At 33.3% G+C, this 15,469-nt stretch overlaps 1 protein-coding gene across 8 annotated transcripts in view; it reads left to right on the top strand.

Moving 5' to 3' along the window:
- The window catches only part of LOC111052521 (protein split ends), a 151,588-nt gene that overhangs the window by 71,850 nt on the left and 64,269 nt on the right, over positions 1-15,469 (top strand). The window contains exon 1 of one of the 8 annotated variants that reach the window (XM_039438162.1): positions 3,179-3,725. The exons of the other annotated variants lie outside the window; for them this stretch is intronic. The gene's annotated coding sequence lies outside the window, so the exon portion shown is untranslated. Of the gene's footprint in view, positions 1-3,178; positions 3,726-15,469 lie in introns of those variants that run through there. 8 annotated transcript variants of the gene reach the window in all.

Here is a 15,469-nt window from a genome sequence, read left to right as displayed (position 1 = left end):
GATAAACCGAAAATTAGGAATTTGAAAACTTTCAATAAGCCTATAATTTCAAGTAAAAGCACTGTAGCACTGTAGTCTCAATTTAGCTGTTCTGTAAATATTAACAATACTGAGGGTGATAACCAAAATAGTAGTCGTCATCTCTCATCATCATCATCCTTCTCACTCATTACCCGTGCACAAGCCCAAGAGCTTATTTGGGCATCACACTCAGTATTATTATTATTATAATTTACTACCTTCAAAACCTTCGTCCACAAAATATTTCCAAGAAATATTCTTCTAAATATTAAATTTTCCTTGCTCTCTTGTGTTGGAAGTTTCCTATATTCCAATTTCAAGTACTGTATCATTTTAATATATTTTTGATGAATCAAGTCATATTCAACAGGTTTGAATTTAAGTAAATTTTAATTTCGTACTAATAATTAATCACGATAATCTGACTCAATTGTGATCTGAGGGTGGTAATTATTGTTGGTATGTTGAAAAACGAATATAAACCTTCAGAAAGAAACTAATTGCTTTATGATTGAAGAATTCTTTGAAAACTTTGATTAAATACTTTGAAATACTAGTGGCGTACTTCAGTAAAACTTATCATCTTTTCTAAATGTACCGTATTCAATCCAAATGTTTGAATATGAAATATGATGCTTATGAACTGGAAAAGTGTTTTTGAATAAGATCGTGAAATTGAGATCCAATCATTATAGAAAGAAGGAATATTTTTAAATTTATGACAATATATTTATTTTAACAAGTCTCGCGCTTTAACATCTTGTAAATTCTCTCATTCACGTATCATGGCAAAGGATTGCTGGCTTTATTTAAAGGATATCATGGCTTTTATTTCCTCTTCAACCATGTGAGTAAACTAGTTGAATTATATTTTTTAAATATTCAATTGACATCTCAGTCTACAACCTGTTCGTTATAGTCTATTCCAATCCTTGAAACACAGATGTTTCAGATCCGATGAAATTTTGATTTATCACGTCGATTGAATATTGATTATGAAGTTTATTCACATCTGCATGTGTGCTTCTGAATATATATGTGATACCGATTCGGAAGCGCACAGAAAATGATAAACAGTGAAATAATTATCATATTACAGTAGGCTACCAAACAAGTCCTTTCAGAAGTGAATGACACCTACATCTGTATGAAAGCAATAGAACACTATGTCCTCAGTCTCAATTATATTCATACATTTTAAGCAATCTATTCATTATTAATCTCTTCATTGGGAAAGTAACTTCACGTTCCCTTCCTTTGTGATCACTTTCTATTTATAGGGAGCCCACCAACCCCCCTCCAATATTCACAAGTTGTTTATATAATATGATATAATCCATTATTGTTAATCAAAATATTCCTGACAGTCCATATAGTTTTGAAAAAAATGTTGAGAATTCAAATGGAATGTTCTGAGGGTAAAAAAGAATTAGTAAATTTCAATAAATGATCAACAGTTTACACGTTTGAAAAATATTCTATTTCTATTCACTGCAAAACTCAGGGGTTTTAATACTATTGGAAAGTTTATTCAATCAAAAAGCATGTAGTATTATGTTAATGGAATTCACAAGCCATATTGTCACTAATCTTGATCACGTCGTATTGTCTTTTTCTTCTTATGAAGCATGTAGTATTATGATAATGGAATTCACAAGCCATATTGTCACTTGATCACGTCGTATTGTCTTTTTACTTTTTTATATTGGTGGAGATTCCTTATGCGCCCTTATGAAGCCAAGTATTCTTCTTATTACTGGTCAACATGGATTTTTTCAATTCAGAAAAATTGGGTGGAATTTAATATGTTCATATTCATGTAAAACTTGAATATAATAATATATAATATTACCCTACATAATATTTCAGCAGATATCAAATTTATGTCAATGATTGAAATTTGGTGGATTATCAACTCAATTCTATTCGGCGAATTCATAGGGCGTTATAGAAACTCAGCAGACAGTCAGTCATAACATAATTATTCTCTCTTTGATATTTCAGTAAATCATCTGAAATATTATTCTGGTAACTCGATTCTTCAGATACACAACAATGCTTATAATTTTGTTCCATCAAAAGACGACTACTGTATCCCCCTCTCCATAAAAATATTTTTTACGCTTTTGACTTTTTTTTCATTGATAATATTCTCACTTAATTTACAAGTTATTCAGAGCTATAGAGGTAGACGAAGTAGTAAGAGTTTAGTTTCTATACCACAGTGCAGGGTATTTCTTTCCTAAAACAATATCAAAAAGTGTTTTTTTATTCGAATTGCCAATCAATTTATAGTTGGTTTCATCGAAATTTTCTCTTCTTAGAAAATTTTTCTCTGAAAATTGTCATACATGAGATATATTTATTGTCATTTGACAAATGCTTTCTTGGAGTCTGCTATAAATACTTTTTTATTATCAATTCAGACCCTTCCTACATTTAACAAATCTCTGAAAAGCAGGATATACTTCTTGAATTGTACCAATGAAAATATTCGAGAAATTTGAGGCATCAGGAGTCATTATTTTCTCATGCCTCTTGAGTGTATGTTTTGCAATAAGTTGACGTAAAAGCTTTTACCTCTATGCTAAGTTCTTTCTGATACAATTGCAATTTGCATATTATATTTCCCCCATTCATGTAGATGCTTACATAAATATCAATGTGGGCCTGGTAAATGCAAAATTTAGCACAGTTTCTGCACATTAACATTTGACTGACAGCTCATTGAAGCAGAGAAGTGGCCTGGATGCCAGGAGCAGGCAGCTGACTCTCGGGCATGGAATCTGTTTAAATCGCCACTTTCCATTAAGATAAGTTGATAAAAGAAATTGAGCACTATAGGTAATATTTCAACAGTACTGTACTGTACAGCATTATCTTTGACGAAGGCCATTTAGTTAGTCTACGTGTTTTGGCCTACTTGAGATGTTGAGAGTGCACATGTCTCACTCTTTCTTTGTTTCTCGGCTGTGTTCCATCTTTCTCGTCAAGACAGGATGCAGGCAAACACACTGCATAGATAACGAAACTGAATAATAATGGGCAAGGAAAACGTACAGAAATAGGTGCCATGTGATGTGTGGCTAGCATATAGTGGCACGTGGTTGGTGGTGGGGGGGGGTTTGGTTGGTCCTCACATAACAACGTTTGTGTCGTCTCTGATGCACGCCAGTCCAGTCGTCGCGCGTTTCAGACTACGCTGTCACATTATTTTCTATTATTTAGTTGGTTTATTGTTCTTGAAATTGGCCAGGTGTTATATTATTGTGATTCGCGTGCGATATGCTAGCTGGTAGCCATTTAAATTTGAACGTTGTCAACGCGTTGTGAAGTGAGTGGTTGTCGTAGTAACGTGCACTGTGCTGAGCTGTGCTGTATTCTCTACTCCTACATTAACTCCGTATTCGTACGCAGCAGCGCTGTACTGTTCTCTCCTCTCCTCACTCACTGCCTGAATTCAGTCGTAGCTGAGATAAGCAGCAAGTAGCTCTGTACGATTTCTTCCTACATTTTTGTTTGTTTTCGGTATCAGTGTCGCACCCATATGTCTATCAGTCTCGTGATTCGAACTGTGAATGTGAAACTTTGGAAATAGAGTAGTAGTTAGTGTTTATCAGTTATTCCAATGAGAGAACTCTTTGAATCAAGTGCTTTCGAAAAAAATTGTGAATCCACCAATGTAAATAAGGAATATTTTGCAGGTAAATTATGCTCTTATATCATTAATGCACCTTAGGATAACTACTATCGATCATTTTTAAATGAATTGAACTAGTTTTCATCAGTGATTGCATTATGATTGTCCAATTAGTGAGTGGTTGTACATCCCACAGATTGTAGTCTCCATCTGTTATTCTGTTATTCTGTTCATGTTTATTGTAAAGAAGGTTGTGCCAGAGACTGTTGAGTTCCCATTCATTTTAATATATTATTACATATAAGTTGAGTTTTTGTGAAATAGCTATTTTTAAATGAAGTTTTTTGTGTGAAATAATTAAATAAATATTTTATTTTTAGAGCAAAACATGGATAGGCGGCTATATGTGACAGTTTTATTCCGTACGTAGTTTATTTTTTTCATATCCAAGCAAGAGGTAGACTCGAGTTTGTTGTAGCAGTTGTGTCTTCATTTAGCCTCTATTGTTGGCTGTTATTTGTTTCATGTAAATTTTATGTGAAGTCTGAGGTTCATGCAACAGAATTAATGGAGTTACTGGCTCATTTATCTGTATTCTAGATGGCAATACATTTATGGAAGCTGTATATATAGTCGAGACAGATGTGGTAGTTAGGTACTTATAAGTTCACTATTTTGTAGATCAAAGTGTGTCCCCCCATAAATCCAATGACGCACTTTCCCCTAGAAATCCAAAATGTTATTACCAGCCCCATCCAAAATAATAAACAACCTCGCAAAAAGCTTGTCAGTCGTCATTCCAGTGTGGGCACCAATGCAAAATACTATAAACCCACTGTTGTTCATGTGAAGGTAATAGTATAACGATGTACTGGTAAGTTAAATTTCCATTATTTTAGGGTTGTATGGAAGAGAGGACCTGGAGTCCTAACTCCGCCCTTAATAAAGGCAATCAATCAATTTTCACTGCTGGTGCCTTCTGCTAGAACATCAAGACTGATTTTTATGTTGTAAAATACAGTAGCTTATTGAGAAAAACTCGTTTTTCAATATTCAATCGTTGCTCAAAAATGTCCTGTACCGTAAATGTACTCTTGCTCGCTTGAAATAGATTGACTACTTATTTCATATTCATGGTGCTCTGAATCCAAGTTGCAAAATCATCAAATTTGTTGACAACGGATAATATTTAAAGGATTCAATTAGCATATGAATTGAAAAATCTTTTTTCTGTGTTTTTCTATTGATTGGAATCATAACTTTATGATATATTCAGTACGTATCAAACTAACTTAGTAATCGGAAAGAAACAATTACTTGATTTGATTTGAACCATCTAAAGAACTGTATTTTTTTAGTCACAGTAAAATCCTCATTTTAAATCATACAGTAAAACTGAGCAATAAATAATGACATTGGAAATCAGGGCTTCAAATGAAGAGTTAGAGATGATGATGATACAAATCTAACGTCTAAAAATCAATACCCTACTGATAGTTCACCTCTCACTCCATTTGGACTTTAAAGACTTGATTTTTGTGAATTAAACTTTCTTTTGATTATTGTATCTAAATTTGAAAGGCAATTATTGTAAAATTGAAAATGTCTAGTTTTTAGTTGGCAACAAAAGTAGTATTTCTCGTTAAATAACCACCAATTTGTCCAATTTGTTAAATAAATGTTATAGTAACTCCAGTAGATTCAAAAAAGAATTACTGTACTCAACGAATCCATAAAACTGCTGATTTAATTTCTTCTGAAAATTATGTCTTTGACTTTGGTTTTTCGGTAGAAATAATAAAATTTCCTGGTGTCATCGAAATAAATCATTTTACATAGACTATCGAGTACCAAGTACCTAGAGGCTTCAGTAGGATGATCTTTTGATTATTCATTTAAATAATTTGTTTGATCTCTTGAACTTGATCGTTGCTTGAATAATACAGAATCTCTAAATGAATTTGTTGATATCACAAACTTTATGCTAATCTTGAAAAATTTAAATCTCATTGGGAAATTAATTGTATGATGCTTTGTAGCTTTGCACTGCACATTAGTGGATAAAAATCCAATATATGATTTTACCATTTTACACTCATGCCATATGAGAAGTTGAATGTTTTTTTCTTATTTCAATATTATTCGCTCGGACACCTGCACTTCACGTTTGCTTCAAAATTGTAGAATGTGTGAATCATTATTTTTATCAATAATTGTTGATATCCACAAACTTTGTGCTAAACTTCTGAATAGTTCATTTCCATGGGAAACTGATTTCAGGCTATTTTGGAGCTTTTCATTCCTCATAATGTGAATAAATAATTCAACATATCCAAATTATGTATTATACAATATATTCGTATAACTTGAATACCTTATGTATTGAATACTATATACATATAGTGTGTATAGTGTTATGCTATATATTGTATAACTTGAATACCTTAGTATAATGGAAATTACCCAATATTCGTTATATTTTCATTAGATTCGTTATATTTTCGTTATTATTTTCATATAATTTATTCGTGATCGTTGAAAGTAAACGATCTGAATTATCAGTCTGTGTTAGTATCCTATTGAATTGACACTATTTCTTGAGTACAAATTACCACAATCTTATCCAAGATGTGACTATTTGTATTAATAAAGCTCTAAAAATCATCTACAAATCCATTATTTTCATTGTTAGTGTTGTACTATTGTCATTGAACGTGGCTTATCAGCCGATATCTGGACAATTTGTTTATCGGTTATGTGAGCTTTTCGGTTCATAGCAATGCAGTTACAATAATATTACAATATTATTATTCGTCTGGTGAATTGAATATTATGAGTGGTTGGCGCGTGCGTGTGTGGCTAGGGCGTTTCACCTCGCATCGCAATGACTCAGCACGTGTTCAGTTTACAGCTTGCAACGCCAGTGCTCATCTCGCACAATTATAGGGCGTTTGGGCGTGTCCAGCTGCCCCCTGGTGCCCCTGGGCCCTGTCTCACTAATTTAATGCGTGTTATGTAAAAAAGAACACACATGAAGAAAATTTCGTACTGAACGTCTTTACTAGAGAATCAATTAGGAAAACGACACTGAATACGTTTCAAATAAGTTCATACAGTACACTCGATTTTCGAGACATTGTTTCTGTTTAATAGACCTGAACTGAAGTTCAGTTTTGATTAGTATTTGTGGAATGTGTTTTTTATTTGTGGAGAAATGCGAATTTTTAATCAACACTTCAAATTCAAATTCATAATCTTTCGTAATTCATTATCAGCAAAATAATTCCTTGTTTCCTTTTATTCAATCATTCAGAATTATACAACTTACAGAAGAGCTCCACAGGCTAACTTACGCCCAAAACCGTTCCAATTCTAATTTTTTCAATAGTCCAATGTAAAAACATTCTTTGAAACATTCTTTTCTTAATTAAAAATATGATGGTGCCCCAAACAGGACTTTGTCCTCGGGGTACTTGAAATTTTTTATTCTTCTTTTGATGTAGATGATTTATTGTGATTTCTTTGTACAACGTATAAATTCATTGTATTATGTTTTATTTTTATAAATTGCAATATTGTTGTGATATACTCTTCTCTTCATACTTTCTTATTATGTGTAATGTATATGAAGAATAAATGAATTTATTATTATAATCTATTCTTCAAATATGGACGGTTTACTGACATCAGCTCAGTAAAATAGACCAGCATAATATTGATATTGACTTTGATTAGTACATTTAAGATATTGCATTAATTTGTGGGAGATATCAGAATCTCTAATCAGTTCTTATTGAATTGCAGATGAAATTTGGTAATTTGGTCTACGTACATCCGTACATGGATTTCGAATCATCAGCTCGGTCAGACTTGACATTGGCGTTGACTCTAGTAGGCCTACTTTAGAATGAATTATAATCTATAATAAATGAAGAAAAGAGTTGGCTTATACACGTACGGGATAGGAAATTCACGAATGACGCATCATCATGTCTGAACTACTGTTCTGATTAACTTTAAATTTTGCATATAGATTCTTAATTTACCGAGGATGGTTATAGGCCTATTTTGAATTTTTGAAGATCTCAGTACCGGTAGGTCAAGTTTTCAGTCAACTTCTCAATTGCGAAGCACGGGTTACATGCTAGTCTTCAATAAATATTCCTGTTTTGAAATTAATTGAATTTTAAGCTCACACTCAATCCCTAATCACCATGTGAGCTAACTTACTGACATAATAGACGTGTCTTAATTACATAACATATTTGATTGAACATGTTTGTAAGTTGATTGTTTCCCACTGAGAACATAAAATATATTTCCAGACAAATGATTTACTGTAAAAATTCGACTGAGTCACTGTCGATGATTTACAATAATTGAAATAATCTATTCCTAAAAGATGTAATCACATCTCTCCTTACAAGCTGATTAGATTGATTCATTTTCTAGCTTACTTTATGTAAAATGAGGTAGCCTATTCATGAAAGATTGTGCATTGTAGAATATTCGTATCATTTTAATAAGCTTCTTAACAGCGACCACATAATACAAATATGACGTATACTATGTGGTCGTTGGTTCTAAACATGTCAAATCATTATTTTATACTTGTATGAAAACTTTACCGAAATTTAGAAATATAATTCGTACTTTGTAAATGTTATTCATTTACAGATGAGGCAACTTACAATTTTAAAATGAATCACATTTAAGAAAAAATAAATCATTGTTTGTGAGACAAAAAAAGTGAATGTGCTTCATGATGAAGCAAGCACAGTATTGTTTATTCCTTTCTGAATGGAAAACAGAATTGATAAAATTGTGTAATGGAGATGACAAGGTTGTCTAATCCATTCCTATTATCATAATACAATTTTTTGAATGCACGTAACTGAATCATCAATGCATTGTTCATTGGATGTGTTGATAAAAACTTGCCAACTGTATGTCAACATTCCTATTATGATACTGAATAGAAGCTTCATGCTGTCAGTTCCAGAAAGAGGATTCATTATTAGGATCAGTAGTAGAGAAACAGCATTGTGGTATACTCATAATCAAACTTTCCTGATTTCTGTGATCAAAAAACGAATAAAATTAGAAAAAAACAACAAAATCATGTAGATCGAAAACTATAATTTGAAATTGAACTTCAACTCAAAATGACATTTTTACTTCCCATCTCTTGATTTCAATTCGTCATGAGCTCAAAAGGTGCGTACAGATGTACGCGCCGCGAACATGAGCAATTCACTTTTAATCAGCTGACTATATCTGTATTTTTACAGTAACGGTATAAGATATCGATATAAAAAGCTTGGCATCAACTGATTTAAAATGAATTGCTAATGTTTGCGGTGCGGTGCGTATATCTGTGCGCACCTAAATAATGTGTTGTCATATAGAATGGCATCAGCTCATTGATCACCTCATTATTTTCGAATGTAATTTTTGTACTGCTCACTGAAGTGTTGGCATTCATAGGTCCGATATGGCCTTTTCTTCATTATTTTTATAAAGCTCTAACTAACTAATCATCTTATGATTTTTAACGTGATTATATGAACAAATCCAACTGGCTTTATAATGATTGTGATATTATTCAGAAAAATCTTAGTGAACGAAATCACTAAAATTACTTCTTTTGAACATTACTCAATTCTTTGGCCACTTGCCTGAAACCTCTCAGAAAATAACATAGAAGACGTCATCACACCCGAAAAGTGTATTTAATAAAGCTCAAGGCCTCCGCATCAATACAAACATGCAAACAGAAACGAGTAACAGAGGAGAGGAACTAGTATTGATGCCCAGAACATGTCGATTGTACATTCGGTTATAGTTTCAAGCAATAAACTTCAAATAGCATTTAGAATGGAGTGAAGCCTGAGAATGAAAGCAAATTAAAGCATTCAAGTAAGTCTTGACTTCTCGACTGAGTTTTATTTTGCTTTGGTTTGAGAAATTCACAGACTTGTGAAGACCTGTTCTATTATTTGATTTCTTTAAAACTCTTTGAAGGTAAATGACGAGTTTTTCCATGCCAAAGAATTTCCGGTTTTGTAATGTTTTGAAGAAGTAGGCAATTTTCGTTGAAATCTCTGGTCTTGGTTGCGTTCATTCAACTTTTATCAAAATAATAAATGAAGATTCATCTGCCTTATTTCATCAAATACTGTACTATCACTTTGAACGTCATTGTTGATGAAATCAAGCCATTTCTCTATATTTATTGAATAAAAATTCCATGAAGCCATTGCGTCAAAGTAATGATATCGTCTATCCTGTTCGCTATAGTTTAAAGCTTGCCTAAAGGAACAAACTAGATATTCATATGTTTTGGTTTCGGTTGTGAGTAAACATTGTTTTATCATAACTGGATTTCAGCGGATATCCTCACTATGATCATACTTTCCTCAACCTCAAAACCACGAATCGATGACCCAATCTTGCCCTAAGAGGAAAGTTTCCTTGTTGAGGCTTTCAAATCAAGTCACATTTTAGCGATAGAGTTCCATTTGTCAAACAATATGTTTTCTACTCAAAATAATTTTTCAGCATAGCGAGAAGTTTATTTTCAAATTGATGTAATTATGCAGACGTACGTGACTCATATTGGATGATTTTTTCCGTACATATTGATTGATTTACCGAAACAATAGAGTACTAATTTTTAATCAATAGAGTACTGCTGTATATAAATTTTGATAGAAGTGACTATTGATAGTGAGATTGGTGATTGTGATTGCTAGATTGGCAGAAATTGTTCATATATCGAATAACTTCCTATTGAGTTCGCTTACTTTAATAGAGATTCAACCTCATGATTACTTGAAAAATATGTGTCAACTATTTTCGGTCGAAACTGAATACTCTGCCTATATTCTCAGGAGTCTGCTGATTTCTGTAATTTTTACAAGCAATTATATTTTACATTTGGAGCCTAGATAGTATTTTCAGAATTTATTTGTTTCACATTGTTGATTGCTTATTGATGAAAGTGGCTTGGAGTTCTATAACTTTTGAGAAACCCTCCTTCAGGAGGTCTGCTGAGCAGTCAATAAATAAATACACTCATAAGTATTAATACTTGAAAGCTATATAGTTATTTGACGTTTAGATAATCAAAACATCATTAATGCACACTGTGATGTGTACAGTGTGAGCCTTCATCATTATCCATCTAATCACTCACTTATTACTAGCACATGTGTTCATCACCCTCAGCAGAAGTTGTTAGTGTCATTATGTTGTCATTATGTTAATTGGATTATTTCTTCATAATATCAATGGAATATCAATTGGAATTGGAAATTAGCCCTTAGTGAATTGCTTGTACAATTCACACTTTACTAAATTCTCATCATTACTATCCTTATTCGTCCTGCCTGAACTTCAAGTACGATCCAAGAACAAACTATACCATTCTTAACAAAAGGGCCCTACACCCCTTCGGAATTGGCTCGCGGATTTGGCCTGTCTTGGCCTGTGTCCTTCAATGACTCGGAGCAAAATCACTACACACTGTTAGCACAGAGTACAAATAATGCTGTATTTGTATTCTGTGCTATAGTGAGGTCCACTTTATAATGGCAGTGGATAAAGATAGGAGAGTAGCAATGCCGATTCTCTGCATTAATTGATTATATTTCTACACTGTCAAAAACATAATTGGCATCGTTGTGCACCTAGAAAAGGATAGTACCACCGGCTTTGTCGAATGATAGACAAGGATAGCAAAACCAAAGTTGAACAAATACTGTCATTATAACGTGGACCTCACTATAGTAGTAAGCAATGCAAGCCCGGCCTGCCCTACTAACAAAACGCTATCATCTCCATCAAAATCTAAATCGTCCAATAATGGAGATAGAGGAATTTTGATTTCAGATTTGAATTCAGCGACCCCAAATTCTTCTTAGCTTAAGTCCCATTTTTGAAAATAGCCGAAAACAAGGGAGTTATGGCTGTTTTCAATATAGCTTTTTATTATCATTGTAAAAACGTCTTAGGTTATATAATAAGATAATAATTTTTTGCTCACAAAGGGACAGGCAAAGGTTTCTAGAAGTGTTTGAACACTAAAAGTTAAGGTCTAAACATGAACATTTTTTTAAATTTTAAACTTTAAAAAGATGAATCCAAATATGAAATCAGAAAATCAACTATGAATATGAAAAGAGTTGAATATGAATTCAACTCTGACTATTTTCACTTCCATTTCCTCCTTATTGTTATGTTATCTGTCTCTCCCTCCTGGACAGAGCTTTCTGATATCTTATATAACTCTAACAATTAATCTGTCATTTTCCAATTATCTACTTATTTTTCTTTCTCTTAATTATTGCATTATACTATTTTGTTCATGATACTATCGTTTATTTTGTTGAATTATCTTGATATATATTTTGTAATGCTGTATTAGTGCAATGGGTCTGTCGAGACCTAGCACACTATCAATAAAATCAATCAATCAATCAATCTCTCTCTCTCTCTCTCTCTCTCACACACACACACAGACACACACCAACTCTTAATTGACACAGCGTAGCAGTAGATATAGAATTGAACCTTTATACTTAATACTGTAAAGCCTCAACCAGCTCCCAATAAGTACGGTATAGAACTTTTTACATCTTGTGTAATATAGTATTTAAAATACTATGACAATTCATTGATTGAAAAAGGTTGTCATACTCGATATTATCCTGTAAAAATAGAGACAAAGAAAATTGTAATTCAATTTCAGCTTCCTCAATACAATTTCACACAAGTAGATAAAAATAATATAAAAATGAGTTAATTTTTATTGAATAAAAAATTGAAATATGTTTATTCTACAGCTAATAAAAATTTTGGGGAAACGCTGGTATTATTATTGTACGGTACTAGTACTTTCTTGCTATAGGTTCAACCAAATTCTTCATAGAAATAGAATTCTTCATTAATAACATTAATGTGCTCACAGAGTTTTTATTTTCGACTATTTTAGAGTTCCCGCGAACTATTTTACTAATTCGAGGGCGCTGAATCCGAATCTAAAATCAAAATTTTTCTATCTCGATTTTTAGGCGGTTTCGATTTTTGATAACTACACGCGCCCGGTCGGGAGAGCCTACACACTCACGGATTTCGCCCGAGCCGAGCCGAGCCGCGTCAGCAGCTCTGGACGGCTCGGCTCGCAATAATATCGCCTACAAACTCACGGATTTCTCCCGAGCCGAGCCAAGACAGACCAAATAAATATGCTAGCCAAATCCGTAGGTGTGTTGGGCCCTTTAACAAACTAACTCATAGCTTCGATGACAATATGTACAATGTAGTGTATTTGCATTTCTAAATTCCAGAAGTTGGAGAAATTTCCAACTCCAACGTGTAGAAGCTGTGCTGTTCTTACATGATTAACCGTATGCATTCCAGGAAAGGTGAATCCGATACGATCATTTTTCAAGGCTGATTATTGATGGCTATAAATTAAATTCAGTAGCTACTGTAGCTCCAGACTCTAAAAGCAAGTAACTTAATGGGCCTGTTCTGCATTCTTGATTGGTCTAATTTTGTGTTTGTGTATCTTGCTAGATGACTTATTGATCGGTCCATTAGCCTAGACTCTACTGCTTCAACTGGCTGTGAAAAGTCATGCTCATGTAAGATTCATGTGAGAGCAGGCCTGTGGCTTCGGATGGAATTGACCTTTGTGCCTTGAATGACCTTTGGCCACCTGGACAAGGCACGAGCTGCTCCTCTACATTCTGTAAAGCACGTGTCGTTGCTCCTATTTCTATGTTGTTGCATAATGTTCTCTCACATTTGAAATTGAGATGAATGTGTTATGCGTATACCTCGCATGCTTGAGATCCGTGCTTGAATGGGCGCATTGGTGCTCGTTATGTAATCTTGTCCACTGTCAACTGGACAATGGACAAGATTAAAAAAAAAATTAATTTTGTAGATGAGGTGCTACTCCAACTCCTACTCCATAGGTGCTAATCCAATAGCATTTGATTAGGCATAACCTAAATCAGGGGCGTGATAGGTTAGCTAGCTCCTCGGGTTAACTGTGTTCAATATCGCTCACCCCCCTCTCACGAGTTGAAAGTCTTATAAGAAGTTATCAATAGAAGTGAAACATAATATTAACGTTTACTCTTGAGAATAGTTCTAATTGAAACTTGATCATAAAGAAATACCCACAAGAAGAAAGTAAAACTGGTGACATGAAGCCTGCATAAATTGTCTTATTAATTGAGAACATACATGTTGAGGAAAATATGAAGCAGTTTTCATACTATTAACCTTCAGTCTTGAGTTTAATTAGAAGATTTCATTTTTTATGGCGAATGAAGAATAAAGAAGTAGGAGTGTTGAATGCATTTGCACCATTAGCTTTACAACTATTATGAAATTTACTATTTAATGAAAGCTACAGAATAGCTAATAACCAGTTCAATGGCAAGTTAGTTTTTTGCTTTTCAAATTCTATCCCAGCATATCTAGATGTGCTTTTAGAAAAGTCATGTAAGTTTTTCAATTCATGAGTGGAAATTTAATATACTTATTAGGAGATAGTTCATCCCAGAGGTGAATGGACCTCTCCAGAGGCATAGAGGTCACATTTTTACATGTTCATGGTATAAACCTTGATAGAAAATAGGGACATTCAGATGCGTACTGTGCTATTATGTTGTTTTTACAGAGCTATTATGATAGCTGAATATTAAATAATGTACTACGTGCTATACTCTTCAGTACTTGTTATACGCTTAGTTGAGCGCTGGCTTGTTATCCAAAATTTCGTTTACTGATGTACATAAAAAGTTTTAATATTACAGAATTTCATTCATCCCATATTTTAAAAATGAAATATGCTGAAACATCTTATTGTGCGTAAAATGTCATGGAAAATCAACGAAAAATGAACATTTCTTCAAATTTTGAATTAAGTGGGGACCAATCTTTCAAAGAGATTGTAGAGGAGCTTAATTTCTTATAAATCGAATAATTACAACTTATTGAAACTTACTCATTTATGATACTGAATATCTTGTTTAGTTCAGGATAGGATTTACTTACTAGTTTTAGTCATTAAAGCATGAATTGTTTCCAATATTGAACCCTTTTTGAATTGAGAGTACAGGTTGTCTTGAAATGGACAGGGTCACTTCAAGACCAGATACATTCACAACGAGCATTCCAAGACTGGACACATTCATTAAATTCGGACATCTTAGTTCATGACGTCACTTCTCAGTTCTTCACAACATTCTGACTCAACACAAAAAACGTCGAATAATCTGATTATCAGCAATGGATCTTAATGCAGTTTAAATCTGATTAAACACGTCATTAAAACGTCAACATTTGGAGCTCCTTATTTTCCTCAACATGTATGTTATCAATATTAATAATATAAGACTATTCATGCAGGCTTCATGTCACCAATTTTACCTTCTTATGGGTATTTCTTCATGTTCAAGTTTTAATTATAACCATCCTCCTACAGAGGAGGATTAAAGATAGAGATAACATTGATTACTTCTCCTTTTCTGACGAAATATAGTAAATTATTGTTTATTCAATAATATATAAATCAATTTATATATTGTATATTTATCTGCAACAAGTTTTCGGCAGTCTAGTGCAGAGTTTGAAGACTCGTCGCCTCTGCATGACTGTCTGTGTTGTCTCCAAGCCCAAATCACAGCATACATACAGTATGGAAACTTGGCTAGTACCCTGGTGTAAAAATCCGCCATCTTTTTAGGAAGCTCCGCATTGTAATAGTATTGTTGGGCGGTTCGGATC

This window comes from Nilaparvata lugens, chromosome 1 (assembly GCF_014356525.2).
Source record: "Nilaparvata lugens isolate BPH chromosome 1, ASM1435652v1, whole genome shotgun sequence".
NCBI lineage: Eukaryota > Metazoa > Arthropoda > Insecta > Hemiptera > Delphacidae > Nilaparvata > Nilaparvata lugens.
The sequence above is the reverse complement of the archived record's forward strand: the minus strand, read 5'-3'. Positions and strand labels throughout refer to the sequence as shown.